Source organism: Haemorhous mexicanus, chromosome 3 (genome assembly GCF_027477595.1).
Source record: "Haemorhous mexicanus isolate bHaeMex1 chromosome 3, bHaeMex1.pri, whole genome shotgun sequence".
NCBI classification, from domain to species: domain Eukaryota; kingdom Metazoa; phylum Chordata; class Aves; order Passeriformes; family Fringillidae; genus Haemorhous; species Haemorhous mexicanus.
The window spans coordinates 59,749,846-59,768,697 of record NC_082343.1 but is presented as its reverse complement, the minus strand read 5'-3'; positions in this window follow the sequence as shown (position 1 = coordinate 59,768,697).

Genomic DNA, 18,852 nt, shown 5'->3' with positions numbered 1-18,852 from the left:
CCAAAAGTATGCTGACAGGTGTTGCAAAAGCAAAACAAAATCCAAGGAGGTACACACAAATTGGTTGGGAAGATATGAGGGACATTGCATGGATACTTAAAAATAATAAAAAAAAAAATCTCGGCCCAAATCAAAGCCATGAAAAGGCATGGCATGCAAACAACTGCAGGGACACGCACAACATACACCAAGCCTTGCCAGAAGTGATCTCCGCTGAAGGCCAAAACAAATAGGAAGGGCTTACACACACTCTGGAATGGAGATATGAACAAAGGAAACAAAACTAAAAAAAAAAAAAAAAGAAAAATGAGAAATTTGGTGACTACAAGAAAGTGGTCTGAGCAGAAGCCAGGTGCAGTGCAAAGCACCAAAAAAGGCCAAAAGTATGCTGACAGGTGTTGCAAAAGCAAAACAAAATCCAAGGAGGTACACACAACTTGGAGGGGAAGATATGAGGGACATTGCATGGATGCTTAAAAATAAAAAAAAAAAAATCTCGGCCCAAATCAAAGCCATGAAAAGGCATGGCATGCAAACAACTGCAGGGACACGCACAACATACACCAAGCCTTGCCAGAAGTGATCTCCGCTGAAGGCCAAAACAAATAAGAAGGGCTTACACACACTCTGGAATGGAGATATGATCAAAGGAAACAAAACTAAAAAAAAAAAAAAAAGAAAAATGAGAAATTTGGTGACTACAAGAAAGTGGTCTGAGCAGAAACCAGGTGCAGTGCAAAGCACCAAAAAAGACCAAAAGTATGCTGACAGGTGTTGCAAAACCAAAACAAAATCCAAGGAGGTACACACAAATTGGTGGGGAAGATATGAGGGACATTGCATGGATACTTAAAAATAATAAAAAAAAAAATCTCGGCCCAAATCAAAGCCATGAAAAGGCATGGCATGCAAACAACTGCAGGGACACGCACAACATACACCAAGCCTTGCCAGAAGTGATCTCCGCTGAAGGCCAAAACAAATAGGAAGGGCTTACACACACTCTGGAATGGAGATATGAACAAAGGAAACAAAACTAAAAAAAAAAAAAAAAGAAAAATGAGAAATTTGGTGACTACAAGAAAGTGGTCTGAGCAGAAGCCAGGTGCAGTGCAAAGCACCAAAAAAGGCCAAAAGTATGCTGACAGGTGTTGCAAAAGCAAAACAAAATCCAAGGAGGTACACACAACTTGGAGGGGAAGATATGAAGGGCATGGCACAGATGCATTAAAAAAAAAAAAAAAGAAAAAAAAAATCTCAGCCAGAGCCAAAGCCATGAAAAGGCATGCCAGCACAACAAGTGCAGGGACTTGCCCCAAAGCTTGTCCAATTGATCCCCATTAAAATCGCAAGATTTCGTTTCCCTTCCCGAAAGGAAATGAAATTTCCTTTCGGGAAGGGAAACGAAATCTTGCGACCCTGCAAAGAAAGGCTTACAAACACTCAGGAAAGGAGATATGATCAAAAGAAATGCAATTGCAAAAAACCCCCAAAAAAGGGAAAATTGGGAAATTTGGTGACTACAAGAAAGTGGTCTGGGCAGAAGCCAGGTGCAGTGCAAAGCACCAAAAGAGGCCAAAGGTATGCTGACAGGTGTTGTAAAAAAAGGGCAAAAATCAAGGAGGCAGACACAACTTGGAGGGGAAGATATGAGGGACATTGCATGGATACTTAAAAAAAAAAAAAAAAAAAAATCTCGGCCCAAGTCAAAGCCATGAAAAGGCATGGCATGCAAACAACTGCAGGGACACGCACAACATACACCAAGCCTTGCCAGAACTGATCCCCGCTGAAGGCCAAAACAAATAAGAAGGGCTTACACACACTCTGGAATGGAGATATGAACAAAGGAAACAAAATTGGAAAAAAAAAAAAAAAAAGAAAAATGGGAAATTTGGTGACTACAAGAAAGTGGTCTGGGCAGAAGCCAGGTGCAGTGCAAAGCACCAAAAAAGGCCAAAAGTATGCTGACAGGTGTTGCAAAAGCAAAACAAAATCCAAGGAGGTACACACAACTTGGAGGGGAAGATATGAGGGACATTGCATGGATGCTTAAAAATAAAAAAAAAAAAATCTCGGCCCAAATCAAAGCCATGAAAAGGCATGGCATGAAAACAACTGCAGGGACACGCACAACATACACCAAGCCTTGCCAGAAGTGATCTCCGCTGAAGGCCAAAACAAATAAGAAGGGCTTACACACACTCTGGAATGGAGATATGATCAAAGGAAACAAAACTAAAAAAAAAAAAAAAAGAAAAATGAGAAATTTGGTGACTACAAGAAAGTGGTCTGAGCAGAAACCAGGTGCAGTGCAAAGCACCAAAAAAGACCAAAAGTATGCTGACAGGTGTTGCAAAACCAAAACAAAATCCAAGGAGGTACACACAAATTGGTGGGGAAGATATGAGGGACATTGCATGGATACTTAAAAATAATAAAAAAAAAAATCTCGGCCCAAATCAAAGCCATGAAAAGGCATGGCATGCAAACAACTGCAGGGACACGCACAACATACACCAAGCCTTGCCAGAAGTGATCTCCGCTGAAGGCCAAAACAAATAGGAAGGGCTTACACACACTCTGGAATGGAGATATGAACAAAGGAAACAAAACTAAAAAAAAAAAAAAAAGAAAAATGAGAAATTTGGTGACTACAAGAAAGTGGTCTGAGCAGAAGCCAGGTGCAGTGCAAAGCACCAAAAAAGGCCAAAAGTATGCTGACAGGTGTTGCAAAAGCAAAACAAAATCCAAGGAGGTACACACAACTTGGAGGGGAAGATATGAAGGGCGTGGCACAGATGCATTAAAAAAAAAAAAAAAGAAAAAAAAAATCTCAGCCAGAGCCAAAGCCATGAAAAGGCATGCCAGCACAACAAGTGCAGGGACTTGCCCCAAAGCTTGTCCAATTGATCCCCATTAAAATCGCAAGATTTCGTTTCCCTTCCCGAAAGGAAATGAAATTTCCTTTCGGGAAGGGAAACGAAATCTTGCGACCCTGCAAAGAAAGGCTTACAAACACTCAGGAAAGGAGATATGATCAAAAGAAATGCAATTGCAAAAAACCCCCAAAAAAGGGAAAATTGGGAAATTTGGTGACTACAAGAAAGTGGTCTGGGCAGAAGCCAGGTGCAGTGCAAAGCACCAAAAGAGGCCAAAGGTATGCTGACAGGTGTTGCAAAAGCAAAACAAAATCCAAGGAGGCAGACACAACTTGGAGGGGAAGATATGAGGGACATTGCATGGATACTTAAAAAAAAAAAAAAAAAAAATCTCGGCCCAAGTCAAAGCCATGAAAAGGCATGGCATGCAAACAACTGCAGGGACACGCACAACATACACCAAGCCTTGCCAGAATTGATCCCCGCTGAAGGCCAAAACAAATAGGAAGGGCTTACACACACTCTGGAATGGAGATATGAACAAAGGAACCAAAATTGGAAAAAAAAAAAAAAAAAGAAAAATGGGAAATTTGGTGACTACAAGAAAGTGGTCTGGGCAGAAGCCAGGTGCAGTGCAAAGCACCAAAAGAGGCCAAAAGGATGCAGACAGGTGTTGTAAAAAAAGGGCAAAAATCAAGGAGGCAGACACAACTTGGTGGGGAAGATATGAGGGACATTGCATGGATACTTAAAAATAATAAAAAAAAAAATCTCGGCCCAAATCAAAGCCATGAAAAGGCATGGCATGCAAACAACTGCAGGGACACGCACAACATACACCAAGCCTTGCCAGAAGTGATCTCCGCTGAAGGCCAAAACAAATAGGAAGGGCTTACACACACTCTGGAATGGAGATATGAACAAAGGAAACAAAACTAAAAAAAAAAAAAAAAAGAAAAATGAGAAATTTGGTGACTACAAGAAAGTGGTCTGAGCAGAAGCCAGGTGCAGTGCAAAGCACCAAAAAAGGCCAAAATTATGCTTACAGGTGTTGCAAAACCAAAACAAAATCCAAGGAGGTACACACAACTTGGTGGGGAAGATATGAGGGACATTACATGGATACTTAAAAAAAGAAAAAAAAAAAATCTCGGCCCAAGTCACAGCCATGAAAAGGCATGGCATGCAAACAACTGCAGGGACACGCACAACATACACCAAGCCTTGCCAGAATTGATCCCCGCTGAAGGCCAAAACAAATAGGAAGGGCTTACACACACTCTGGAATGGAGATATGAACAAAGGAAACAAAACTAAAAAAAAAAAAAAAAGAAAAATGGGAAATTTGGTGGCTACAAGAAAGTGGTCTGAGCAGAAGCCAGGTGCAGTGCAAAGCACCAAAAGAGGCCAAAAGTATGCTGACAGGTGTTGCAAAAGCAAAACAAAATCCAAGGAGGAAGACACAACTTGGAGGGGAAGATATGAGGGACATGGCAGAGATGCATTAAAAAAAAAAAAAAGAAAAAAAAAATCTCAGCCAGAGCCAAAGCCATGAAAAGGCATGCCAGCACAACAAGTGCAGGGACTTGCCCCAAAGCTTGTCCAATTGATCCCCATTAAAATCGCAAGATTTCGTTTCCCTTCCCGAAAGGAAATGAAATTTCCTTTCGGGAAGGGAAACGAAATCTTGCGACCCTGCAAAGAAAGGCTTACAAACACTCAGGAAAGGAGATATGATCAAAAGAAATGCAATTGCAAAAAACCCCCAAAAAAGGGAAAATTGGGAAATTTGGTGACTACAAGAAAGTGGTCTGGGCAGAAGCCAGGTGCAGTGCAAAGCACCAAAAGAGGCCAAAGGTATGCTGACAGGTGTTGTAAAAAAAGGGCAAAAATCAAGGAGGCAGACACAACTTGGTGGGGAAGATATGAGGGACATTGCATGGATACTTAAAAATAATAAAAAAAAAAAATCTCGGCCCAAATCAAAGCCATGAAAAGGCATGGCATGCAAACAACTGCAGGGACACGCACAACATACACCAAGCCTTGCCAGAATTGATCCCCGCTGAAGGCCAAAACAAATAGGAAGGGCTTACACACACTCTGGAATGGAGATATGAACAAAGGAAACAAAACTAAAAAAAAAAAAAAAAGAAAAATGGGAAATTTGGTGACTACAAGAAAGTGGTCTGAGCAGAAGCCAGGTGCAGTGCAAAGCACCAAAAAAGACCAAAAGTATGCTGACAGGTGTTGCAAAAGCAAAACAAAATCCAAGGAGGTACACACAACTTGGTGGGGAAGATATGAGGGACATTGCATGGATACTTAAAAATAATAAAAAAAAAAAATCTCGGCCCAAATCAAAGCCATGAAAAGGCATGGCATGCAAACAACTGCAGGGACACGCACAACATACACCAAGCCTTGCCAGAATTGATCTCCGCTGAAGGCCAAAACAAATAGGAAGGGCTTACACACACTCTGGAATGGAGATATGAACAAAGGAAACAAAACTAAAAAAAAAAAAAAAAGAAAAATGGGAAATTTGGTGACTACAAGAAAGTGGTCTGAGCAGAAGCCAGGTGAAGTGCAAAGCACCAAAAAAGGCCAAAAGTATGCTGACAGGTGTTGCAAAAGCAAAACAAAATCCAAGGAGGAAGACACAACTTGGAGGGGAAGATATGAGGGACATGGCAGAGATGCATTAAAAAAAAAAAAAGAAAAAAAAAATCTCAGCCAGAGCCAAAGCCATGAAAAGGCATGCCAGCACAACAAGTGCAGGGACTTGCCCCAAAGCTTGACCAATTGATCCCCATTAAAATCGCAAGATTTCGTTTCCCTTCCCGAAAGGAAATGAAATTTCCTTTCGGGAAGGGAAACGAAATCTTGCGACCCTGCAAAGAAAGGCTTACAAACACTCAGGAAAGGAGATATGATCAAAAGAAATGCAATTGCAAAAAACCCCCAAAAAAGGGAAAATTGGGAAATTTGGTGACTACAAGAAAGTGGTCTGGGCAGAAGCCAGGTGCAGTGCAAAGCACCAAAAGAGGCCAAAGGTATGCTGACAGGTGTTGCAAAAGCAAAACAAAATCCAAGGAGGCAGACACAACTTGGAGGGGAAGATATGAGGGACATTGCATGGATACTTAAAAAAAAAAAAAAAAAAATCTCGGCCAAAGTCAAAGCCATGAAAAGGCATGGCATGCAAACAACTGCAGGGACACGCACAACATACACCAAGCCTTGCCAGAATTGATCCCCGCTGAAGGCCAAAACAAATAGGAAGGGCTTACACACACTCTGGAATGGAGATATGAACAAAGGAAACAAAATTGGAAAAAAAAAAAAAGAAAAGAAAAATGGGAAATTTGGTGACTACAAGAAAGTGGTCTGGGCAGAAGCCAGGTGCAGTGCAAAGCACCAAAAGAGGCCAAAAGGATGCAGACAGGTGTTGTAAAAAAAGGGCAAAAATCAAGGAGGCAGACACAACTTGGTGGGGAAGATATGAGGGACATTGCATGGATATTTAAAAATAATAACAAAAAAAATCTCGGCCCAAATCAAAGCCATGAAAAGGCATGGCATGCAAACAACTGCAGGGACACGCACAACATACACCAAGCCTTGCCAGAATTGATCCCCGCTGAAGGCCAAAACAAATAGGAAGGGCTTACACACACTCTGGAATGGAGATATGAACAAAGGAAACAAAACTAAAAAAAAAAAAAAAAAGAAAAATGGGAAATTTGGTGACTACAAGAAAGTGGTCTGAGCAGAAGCCAGGTGCAGTGCAAAGCACCAAAAAAGGCCAAAAGTATGCTGACAGGTGTTGCAAAAGCAAAACAAAATCCAAGGAGGTACACACAACTTGGTGGGGAAGATATGAGGGACATTGCATGGATACTTAAAAATAATAAAAAAAAAAATCTCGGCCCAAATCAAAGCCATGAAAAGGCATGGCATGCAAACAACTGCAGGGACACGCACAACATACACCAAGCCTTGCCAGAATTGATCCCCGCTGAAGGCCAAAACAAATAGGAAGGGCTTACACACACTCTGGAATGGAGATATGAACAAAGGAAACAAAACTAAAAAAAAAAAAAAAAGAAAAATGGGAAATTTGGTGACTACAAGAAAGTGGTCTGAGCAGAAGCCAGGTGCAGTGCAAAGCACCAAAAAAGACCAAAAGTATGCTGACAGGTGTTGCAAAAGCAAAACAAAATCCAAGGAGGTACACACAACTTGGTGGGGAAGATATGAGGGACATTGCATGGATACTTAAAAATAATAAAAAAAAAAAATCTCGGCCCAAATCAAAGCCATGAAAAGGCATGGCATGCAAACAACTGCAGGGACACGCACAACATACACCAAGCCTTGCCAGAATTGATCTCCGCTGAAGGCCAAAACAAATAGGAAGGGCTTACACACACTCTGGAATGGAGATATGAACAAAGGAAACAAAACTAAAAAAAAAAAAAAAAGAAAAATGGGAAATTTGGTGACTACAAGAAAGTGGTCTGAGCAGAAGCCAGGTGAAGTGCAAAGCACCAAAAAAGGCCAAAAGTATGCTGACAGGTGTTGCAAAAGCAAAACAAAATCCAAGGAGGAAGACACAACTTGGAGGGGAAGATATGAGGGACATGGCAGAGATGCATTAAAAAAAAAAAAAAGAAAAAAAAAATCTCAGCCAGAGCCAAAGCCATGAAAAGGCATGCCAGCACAACAAGTGCAGGGACTTGCCCCAAAGCTTGACCAATTGATCCCCATTAAAATCGCAAGATTTCGTTTCCCTTCCCGAAAGGAAATGAAATTTCCTTTCGGGAAGGGAAACGAAATCTTGCGACCCTGCAAAGAAAGGCTTACAAACACTCAGGAAAGGAGATATGATCAAAAGAAATGCAATTGCAAAAAACCCCCAAAAAAGGGAAAATTGGGAAATTTGGTGACTACAAGAAAGTGGTCTGGGCAGAAGCCAGGTGCAGTGCAAAGCACCAAAAGAGGCCAAAGGTATGCTGACAGGTGTTGCAAAAGCAAAACAAAATCCAAGGAGGCAGACACAACTTGGAGGGGAAGATATGAGGGACATTGCATGGATACTTAAAAAAAAAAAAAAAAAAAATCTCGGCCAAAGTCAAAGCCATGAAAAGGCATGGCATGCAAACAACTGCAGGGACACGCACAACATACACCAAGCCTTGCCAGAATTGATCCCCGCTGAAGGCCAAAACAAATAGGAAGGGCTTACACACACTCTGGAATGGAGATATGAACAAAGGAAACAAAATTGGAAAAAAAAAAAAAGAAAAGAAAAATGGGAAATTTGGTGACTACAAGAAAGTGGTCTGGGCAGAAGCCAGGTGCAGTGCAAAGCACCAAAAGAGGCCAAAAGGATGCAGACAGGTGTTGTAAAAAAAGGGCAAAAATCAAGGAGGCAGACACAACTTGGTGGGGAAGATATGAGGGACATTGCATGGATATTTAAAAATAATAACAAAAAAAATCTCGGCCCAAATCAAAGCCATGAAAAGGCATGGCATGCAAACAACTGCAGGGACACGCACAACATACACCAAGCCTTGCCAGAATTGATCCCCGCTGAAGGCCAAAACAAATAGGAAGGGCTTACACACACTCTGGAATGGAGATATGAACAAAGGAAACAAAACTAAAAAAAAAAAAAAAAAGAAAAATGGGAAATTTGGTGACTACAAGAAAGTGGTCTGAGCAGAAGCCAGGTGCAGTGCAAAGCACCAAAAAAGGCCAAAAGTATGCTGACAGGTGTTGCAAAAGCAAAACAAAATCCAAGGAGGTACACACAACTTGGTGGGGAAGATATGAGGGACATTGCATGGATACTTAAAAATAATAAAAAAAAAAATCTCGGCCCAAATCAAAGCCATGAAAAGGCATGGCATGCAAACAACTGCAGGGACACGCACAACATACACCAAGCCTTGCCAGAATTGATCCCCGCTGAAGGCCAAAACAAATAGGAAGGGCTTACACACACTCTGGAATGGAGATATGAACAAAGGAAACAAAACTAAAAAAAAAAAAAAAAGAAAAATGGGAAATTTGGTGGCTACAAGAAAGTGGTCTGAGCAGAAGCCGGGTGCAGTGCAAAGCACCAAAAAAGGCCAAAAGGATGCAGACAGGTGTTGCAAAAGCAAAACAAAATCCAAGGAGGAAGACACAACTTGGAGGGGAAGATATGAGGGACATGGCAGAGATGCATTAAAAAAAAAAAAAAGAAAAAAAAAATCTCAGCCAGAGCCAAAGCCATGAAAAGGCATGCCAGCACAACAAGTGCAGGGACTTGCCCCAAAGCTTGTCCAATTGATCCCCATTAAAATCGCAAGATTTCGTTTCCCTTCCCGAAAGGAAATGAAATTTCCTTTCGGGAAGGGAAACGAAATCTTGCGACCCTGCAAAGAAAGGCTTACAAACACTCAGGAAAGGAGATATGATCAAAAGAAATGCAATTGCAAAAAACCCCCAAAAAAGGGAAAATTGGGAAATTTGGTGACTACAAGAAAGTGGTCTGGGCAGAAGCCAGGTGCAGTGCAAAGCACCAAAAGAGGCCAAAGGTATGCTGACAGGTGTTGCAAAAGCAAAACAAAATCCAAGGAGGCAGACACAACTTGGAGGGGAAGATATGAGGGACATTGCATGGATACTTAAAAAAAAAAAAAAAAAAATCTCGGCCCAAGTCAAAGCCATGAAAAGGCATGGCATGCAAACAACTGCAGGGACACGCACAACATACACCAAGCCTTGCCAGAATTGATCTCCGCTGAAGGCCAAAACAAATAAGAAGGGCTTACACACACTCTGGAATGGAGATATGAACAAAGGAAACAAAATTGGAAAAAAAAAAAAAAAAAGAAAAATGGGAAATTTGGTGACTACAAGAAAGTGGTCTGAGCAGAAGCCAGGTGCAGTGCAAAGCACCAAAAGAGGCCAAAAGGATGCAGACAGGTGTTGTAAAAAAAGGGCAAAAATCAAGGAGGCAGACACAACTTGGTGGGGAAGATATGAGGGACATTGCATGGATACTTAAAAATAATAAAAAAAAAAATCTCGGCCCAAATCAAAGCCATGAAAAGGCATGGCATGCAAACAACTGCAGGGACACGCACAACATACACCAAGCCTTGCCAGAATTGATCCCCGCTGAAGGCCAAAACAAATAGGAAGGGCTTACACACACTCTGGAATGGAGATATGAACAAAGGAAACAAAACTAAAAAAAAAAAAAAAAGAAAAATGGGAAATTTGGTGACTACAAGAAAGTGGTCTGAGCAGAAGCCAGGTGCAGTGCAAAGCACCAAAAAAGGCCAAAAGTATGCTGACAGGTGTTGCAAAAGCAAAACAAAATCCAAGGAGGTACACACAACTTGGTGGGGAAGATATGAGGGACATTGCATGGATACTTAAAAATAATAAAAAAAAAAATCTCGGCCCAAATCAAAGCCATGAAAAGGCATGGCATGCAAACAACTGCAGGGACACGCACAACATACACCAAGCCTTGCCAGAAGTGATCTCCGCTGAAGGCCAAAACAAATAGGAAGGGCTTACACACACTCTGGAATGGAGATATGAACAAAGGAAACAAAACTAAAAAAAAAAAAAAAAGAAAAATGAGAAATTTGGTGACTACAAGAAAGTGGTCTGAGCAGAAACCAGGTGCAGTGCAAAGCACCAAAAAAGGCCAAAATTATGCTTACAGGTGTTGCAAAACCAAAACAAAATCCAAGGAGGTACACACAACTTGGTGGGGAAGATATGAGGGACATTACATGGATACTTAAAAAAAGAAAAAAAAAAAATCTCGGCCCAAGTCACAGCCATGAAAAGGCATGGCATGCAAACAACTGCAGGGACACGCACAACATACACCAAGCCTTGCCAGAATTGATCCCTGCTGAAGGCCAAAACAAATAGGAAGGGCTTACACACACTCTGGAATGGAGATATGAACAAAGGAAACAAAACTAAAAAAAAAAAAAAAAGAAAAATGGGAAATTTGGTGGCTACAAGAAAGTGGTCTGAGCAGAAGCCGGGTGCAGTGCAAAGCACCAAAAAAGGCCAAAAGTATGCTGACAGGTGTTGCAAAAGCAAAACAAAATCCAAGGAGGTACACACAACTTGGAGGGGAAGATATGAGGGACATTGCATGGATACTTAAAAATAATAAAAAAAAAAATCTCGGCCCAAATCAAAGCCATGAAAAGGCATGGCATGCAAACAACTGCAGGGACACGCACAACATACACCAAGCCTTGCCAGAAGTGATCTCCGCTGAAGGCCAAAACAAATAGGAAGGGCTTACACACACTCTGGAATGGAGATATGAAGAAAGGAAACAAAACTAAAAAAAAAAAAAAAAAGAAAAATGAGAAATTTGGTGACTACAAGAAAGTGGTCTGAGCAGAAGCCAGGTGCAGTGCAAAGCACCAAAAAAGGCCAAAATTATGCTTACAGGTGTTGCAAAACCAAAACAAAATCCAAGGAGGTACACACAACTTGGTGGGGAAGATATGAGGGACATTACATGGATACTTAAAAAAAGAAAAAAAAAAAAATCTCGGCCCAACTCACAGCCATGAAAAGGCATGGCATGCAAACAACTGCAGGGACACGCACAACATACACCAAGCCTTGCCAGAATTGACCCCCGCTGACGGCCAAAACAAATAGGAAGGGCTTACACACACTCTGGAATGGAGAGATGAACAAAGGAAACAAAACTAAAAAAAAAAAAAAAAGAAAAATGGGAAATTTGGTGACTACAAGAAAGTGGTCTGAGCAGAAGCCAGGTGCTGTGCAAAGCACCAAAAAAGGCCAAAAGTATGCTGACAGGTGTTGCAAAAGCAAAACAAAATCCAAGGAGGAAGACACAACTTGGAGGGGAAGATATGAGGGACATGGCAGAGATGCATTAAAAAAAAAAAAAAGAAAAAAAAAATCTCAGCCAGAGCCAAAGCCATGAAAAGGCATGCCAGCACAACAAGTGCAGGGACTTGCCCCAAAGCTTGTCCAATTGATCCCCATTAAAATCGCAAGATTTCGTTTCCCTTCCCGAAAGGAAATGAAATTTCCTTTCGGGAAGGGAAACGAAATCTTGCGACCCTGCAAAGAAAGGCTTACAAACACTCAGGAAAGGAGATATGATCAAAAGAAATGCAATTGCAAAAAACCCCCAAAAAAGGGAAAATTGGGAAATTTGGTGACTACAAGAAAGTGGTCTGGGCAGAAGCCAGGTGCAGTGCAAAGCACCAAAAGAGGCCAAAGGTATGCTGACAGGTGTTGCAAAAGCAAAACAAAATCCAAGGAGGCAGACACAACTTGGAGGGGAAGATATGAGGGACATTGCATGGATACTTAAAAAAAAAAAAAAAAAAAATCTCGGCCCAAGTCAAAGCCATGAAAAGGCATGGCATGCAAACAACTGCAGGGACACGCACAACATACACCAAGCCTTGCCAGAAGTGATCTCCGCTGAAGGCCAAAACAAATAGGAAGGGCTTACACACACTCTGGAATGGAGATATGAAGAAAGGAAACAAAACTAAAAAAAAAAAAAAAAGAAAAATGAGAAATTTGGTGACTACAAGAAAGTGGTCTGAGCAGAAGCCAGGTGCAGTGCAAAGCACCAAAAAAGGCCAAAATTATGCTTACAGGTGTTGCAAAACCAAAACAAAATCCAAGGAGGTACACACAACTTGGTGGGGAAGATATGAGGGACATTACATGGATACTTAAAAAAAGAAAAAAAAAAAATCTCGGCCCAAGTCACAGCCATGAAAAGGCATGGCATGCAAACAACTGCAGGGACACGCACAACATACACCAAGCCTTGCCAGAATTGACCCCCGCTGACGGCCAAAACAAATAGGAAGGGCTTACACACACTCTGGAATGGAGAGATGAACAAAGGAAACAAAACTAAAAAAAAAAAAAAAAAAAAAAAATGGGAAATTTGGTGACTACAAGAAAGTGGTCTGAGCAGAAGCCAGGTGCAGTGCAAAGCACCAAAAAAGGCCAAAAGTATGCTGACAGGTGTTGCAAAAGCAAAACAAAATCCAAGGAGGTACACACAACTTGGAGGGGAAGATATGAGGGACATGGCAGAGATGCATTAAAAAAAAAAAAAAGAAAAAAAAAATCTCAGCCAGAGCCAAAGCCATGAAAAGGCATGCCAGCACAACAAGTGCAGGGACTTGCCCCAAAGCTTGTCCAATTGATCCCCATTAAAATCGCAAGATTTCGTTTCCCTTCCCGAAAGGAAATGAAATTTCCTTTCGGGAAGGGAAACGAAATCTTGCGACCCTGCAAAGAAAGGCTTACAAACACTCAGGAAAGGAGATATGATCAAAAGAAATGCAATTGCAAAAAACCCCCAAAAAAGGGAAAATTGGGAAATTTGGTGACTACAAGAAAGTGGTCTGGGCAGAAGCCAGGTGCAGTGCAAAGCACCAAAAGAGGCCAAAGGTATGCTGACAGGTGTTGCAAAAGCAAAACAAAATCCAAGGAGGCAGACACAACTTGGAGGGGAAGATATGAGGGACATTGCATGGATACTTAAAAAAACAAAAAAAAAAAATCTCGGCCCAAGTCAAAGCCATGAAAAGGCATGGCATGCAAACAACTGCAGGGACACGCACAACATACACCAAGCCTTGCCAGAATTGATCCCCGCTGAAGGCCAAAACAAATAGGAAGGGCTTACACACACTCTGGAATGGAGATATGAACAAAGGAAACAAAATTGGAAAAAAAAAAAAAAAAAGAAAAATGGGAAATTTGGTGACTACAAGAAAGTGGTCTGAGCAGAAGCCAGGTGCAGTGCAAAGCACCAAAAGAGGCCAAAAGGATGCAGACAGGTGTTGTAAAAAAAGGGCAAAAATCAAGGAGGCAGACACAACTTGGTGGGGAAGATATGAGGGACATTGCATGGATACTTAAAAATAATAAAAAAAAAAATCTCGGCCCAAATCAAAGCCATGAAAAGGCATGGCATGCAAACAACTGCAGGGACACGCACAACATACACCAAGCCTTGCCAGAATTGATCCCCGCTGAAGGCCAAAACAAATAGGAAGGGCTTACACACACTCTGGAATGGAGATATGAACAAAGGAAACAAAACTAAAAAAAAAAAAAAAGAAAAATGAGAAATTTGGTGACTACAAGAAAGTGGTCTGAGCAGAAGCCAGGTGCAGTGCAAAGCACCAAAAAAGGCCAAAAGTATGCTGACAGGTGTTGCAAAAGCAAAACAAAATCCAAGGAGGTACACACAACTTGGTGGGGAAGATATGAGGGACATTGCATGGATACTTAAAAATAATAAAAAAAAAAATCTCGGCCCAAATCAAAGCCATGAAAAGGCATGGCATGCAAACAACTGCAGGGACACGCACAACATACACCAAGCCTTGCCAGAAGTGATCTCCGCTGAAGGCCAAAACAAATAGGAAGGGCTTACACACACTCTGGAATGGAGATATGAAGAAAGGAAACAAAACTAAAAAAAAAAAAAAAAGAAAAATGAGAAATTTGGTGACTACAAGAAAGTGGTCTGGGCAGAAGCCAGGTGCAGTGCAAAGCACCAAAAAAGGCCAAAAGGATGCAGACAGGTGTTGCAAAAGCAAAACAAAATCCAAGGAGGAAGACACAACTTGGAGGGGAAGATATGAGGGACATGGCAGAGATGCATTAAAAAAAAAAAAAAGAAAAAAAAAATCTCAGCCAGAGCCAAAGCCATGAAAAGGCATGCCAGCACAACAAGTGCAGGGACTTGCCCCAAAGCTTGTCCAATTGATCCCCATTAAAATCGCAAGATTTCGTTTCCCTTCCCGAAAGGAAATGAAATTTCCTTTCGGGAAGGGAAACGAAATCTTGCGACCCTGCAAAGAAAGGCTTACAAACACTCAGGAAAGGAGATATGATCAAAAGAAATGCAATTGCAAAAAACCCCCAAAAAAGGGAAAATTGGGAAATTTGGTGACTACAAGAAAGTGGTCTGGGCAGAAGCCAGGTGCAGTGCAAAGCACCAAAAGAGGCCAAAGGTATGCTGACAGGTGTTGCAAAAGCAAAACAAAATCCAAGGAGGCAGACACAACTTGGAGGGGAAGATATGAGGGACATTGCATGGATACTTAAAAAAAAAAAAAAAAAAATCTCGGCCCAAGTCAAAGCCATGAAAAGGCATGGCATGCAAACAACTGCAGGGACACGCACAACATACACCAAGCCTTGCCAGAATTGATCTCCGCTGAAGGCCAAAACAAATAAGAAGGGCTTACACACACTCTGGAATGGAGATATGAACAAAGGAAACAAAATTGGAAAAAAAAAAAAAAAAAGAAAAATGGGAAATTTGGTGACTACAAGAAAGTGGTCTGAGCAGAAGCCAGGTGCAGTGCAAAGCACCAAAAGAGGCCAAAAGGATGCAGACAGGTGTTGTAAAAAAAGGGCAAAAATCAAGGAGGCAGACACAACTTGGTGGGGAAGATATGAGGGACATTGCATGGATACTTAAAAATAATAAAAAAAAAAATCTCGGCCCAAATCAAAGCCATGAAAAGGCATGGCATGCAAACAACTGCAGGGACACGCACAACATACACCAAGCCTTGCCAGAATTGATCCCCGCTGAAGGCCAAAACAAATAGGAAGGGCTTACACACACTCTGGAATGGAGATATGAACAAAGGAAACAAAACTAAAAAAAAAAAAAAAAGAAAAATGGGAAATTTGGTGACTACAAGAAAGTGGTCTGAGCAGAAGCCAGGTGCAGTGCAAAGCACCAAAAAAGGCCAAAAGTATGCTGACAGGTGTTGCAAAAGCAAAACAAAATCCAAGGAGGTACACACAACTTGGTGGGGAAGATATGAGGGACATTGCATGGATACTTAAAAATAATAAAAAAAAAAATCTCGGCCCAAATCAAAGCCATGAAAAGGCATGGCATGCAAACATCTGCAGGGACACGCACAACATACACCAAGCCTTGCCAGAAGTGATCTCCGCTGAAGGCCAAAACAAATAGGAAGGGCTTACACACACTCTGGAATGGAGATATGAACAAAGGAAACAAAACTAAAAAAAAAAAAAAAAGAAAAATGAGAAATTTGGTGACTACAAGAAAGTGGTCTGAGCAGAAGCCAGGTGCAGTGCAAAGCACCAAAAAAGGCCAAAATTATGCTTACAGGTGTTGCAAAACCAAAACAAAATCCAAGGAGGTACACACAACTTGGTGGGGAAGATATGAGGGACATTACATGGATACTTAAAAAAAGAAAAAAAAAAAATCTCGGCCCAAGTCACAGCCATGAAAAGGCATGGCATGCAAACAACTGCAGGGACACGCACAACATACACCAAGCCTTGCCAGAATTGATCCCTGCTGAAGGCCAAAACAAATAGGAAGGGCTTACACACACTCTGGAATGGAGATATGAACAAAGGAAACAAAACTAAAAAAAAAAAAAAAAGAAAAATGGGAAATTTGGTGGCTACAAGAAAGTGGTCTGAGCAGAAGCCGGGTGCAGTGCAAAGCACCAAAAAAGGCCAAAAGTATGCTGACAGGTGTTGCAAAAGCAAAACAAAATCCAAGGAGGAAGACACAACTTGGAGGGGAAGATATGAGGGACATGGCAGAGATGCATTAAAAAAAAAAAAAAGAAAAAAAAAATCTCAGCCAGAGCCAAAGCCATGAAAAGGCATGCCAGCACAACAAGTGCAGGGACTTGCCCCAAAGCTTGTCCAATTGATCCCCATTAAAATCGCAAGATTTCGTTTCCCTTCCCGAAAGGAAATGAAATTTCCTTTCGGGAAGGGAAACGAAATCTTGCGACCCTGCAAAGAAAGGCTTACAAACACTCAGGAAAGGAGATATGATCAAAAGAAATGCAATTGCAAAAAACCCCCAAAAAAGGGAAAATTGGGAAATTTGGTGACTACAAGAAAGTGGTCTGGGCAGAAGCCAGGTGCAGTGCAAAGCACCAAAAGAGGCCAAAGGTATGCTGACAGGTGTTGCAAAAGCAAAACAAAATCCAAGGAGGCAGACACAACTTGGAGGGGAAGATATGAGGGACATTGCATGGATACTTAAAAAAAAAAAAAAAAAAAATCTCGGCCCAAGTCAAAGCCATGAAAAGGCATGGCATGCAAACAACTGCAGGGACACGCACAACATACACCAAGCCTTGCCAGAAGTGATCTCCGCTGAAGGCCAAAACAAATAGGAAGGGCTTACACACACTCTGGAATGGAGATATGAAGAAAGGAAACAAAACTAAAAAAAAAAAAAAAAGAAAAATGAGAAATTTGGTGACTACAAGAAAGTGGTCTGAGCAGAAGCCAGGTGCAGTGCAAAGCACCAAAAAAGGCCAAAATTATGCTTACAGGTGTTGCAAAACCAAAACAAAATCCAAGGAGGTACACACAACTTGGTGGGGAAGATATGAGGGACATTACATGGATACTTAAAAAAAGAAAAAAAAAAAATCTCGGCCCAAGTCACAGCCATGAAAAGGCATGGCATGCAAACAACTGCAGGGACACGCACAACATACACCAAGCCTTGCCAGAATTGACCCCCGCTGACGGCCAAAACAAATAGGAAGGGCTTACACACACTCTGGAATGGAGAGATGAACAAAGGAAACAAAACTAAAAAAAAAAAAAAAAAAAAAAAATGGGAAATTTGGTGACTACAAGAAAGTGGTCTGAGCAGAAGCCAGGTGCAGTGCAAAGCACCAAAAAAGGCCAAAAGTATGCTGACAGGTGTTGCAAAAGCAAAACAAAATCCAAGGAGGTACACACAACTTGGAGGGGAAGATATGAGGGACATGGCAGAGATGCATTAAAAAAAAAAAAAAGAAAAAAAAAATCTCAGCCAGAGCCAAAGCCATGAAAAGGCATGCCAGCACAACAAGTGCAGGGACTTGCCCCAAAGCTTGTCCAATTGATCCCCATTAAAATCGCAAGATTTCGTTTCCCTTCCCGAAAGGAAATGAAATTTCCTTTCGGGAAGGGAAACGAAATCTTGCGACCCTGCAAAGAAAGGCTTACAAACACTCAGGAAAGGAGATATGATCAAAAGAAATGCAATTGCAAAAAACCCCCAAAAAAGGGAAAATTGGGAAATTTGGTGACTACAAGAAAGTGGTCTGGGCAGAAGCCAGGTGCAGTGCAAAGCACCAAAAGAGGCCAAAGGTATGCTGACAGGTGTTGCAAAAGCAAAACAAAATCCAAGGAGGCAGACACAACTTGGAGGGGAAGATATGAGGGACATTGCATGGATACTTAAAAAAACAAAAAAAAAAAATCTCGGCCCAAGTCAAAGCCATGAAAAGGCATGGCATGCAAACAACTGCAGGGACACGCACAACATACACCAAGCCTTGCCAGAATTGATCCCCGCTGAAGGCCAAAACAAATAGGAAGGGCTTACACACACTCTGGAATGGAGATATGAACAAAGGAAACAAAATTGGAAAAAAAAAAAAAAAAAGAAAAATGGGAAATTTGGTGACTACAAGAAAGTGGTCTGAGCAGAAGCCAGGTGCAGTGCAAAGCACCAAAAGAGGCCAAAAGGATGCAGACAGGTGTTGTAAAAAAAGGGCAAAAATCAAGGAGGCAGACACAACTTGGTGGGGAAGATATGAGGGACATTGCATGGATACTTAAAAATAATAAAAAAAAAAATCTCGGCCCAAATCAAAGCCATGAAAAGGCATGGCATGCAAACAACTGCAGGGACACGCACAACATACACCAAGCCTTGCCAGAATTGATCCCCGCTGAAGGCCAAAACAAATAGGAAGGGCTTACACACACTCTGGAATGGAGATATGAACAAAGGAAACAAAACTAAAAAAAAAAAAAAAGAAAAATGAGAAATTTGGTGACTACAAGAAAGTGGTCTGAGCAGAAGCCAGGTGCAGTGCAA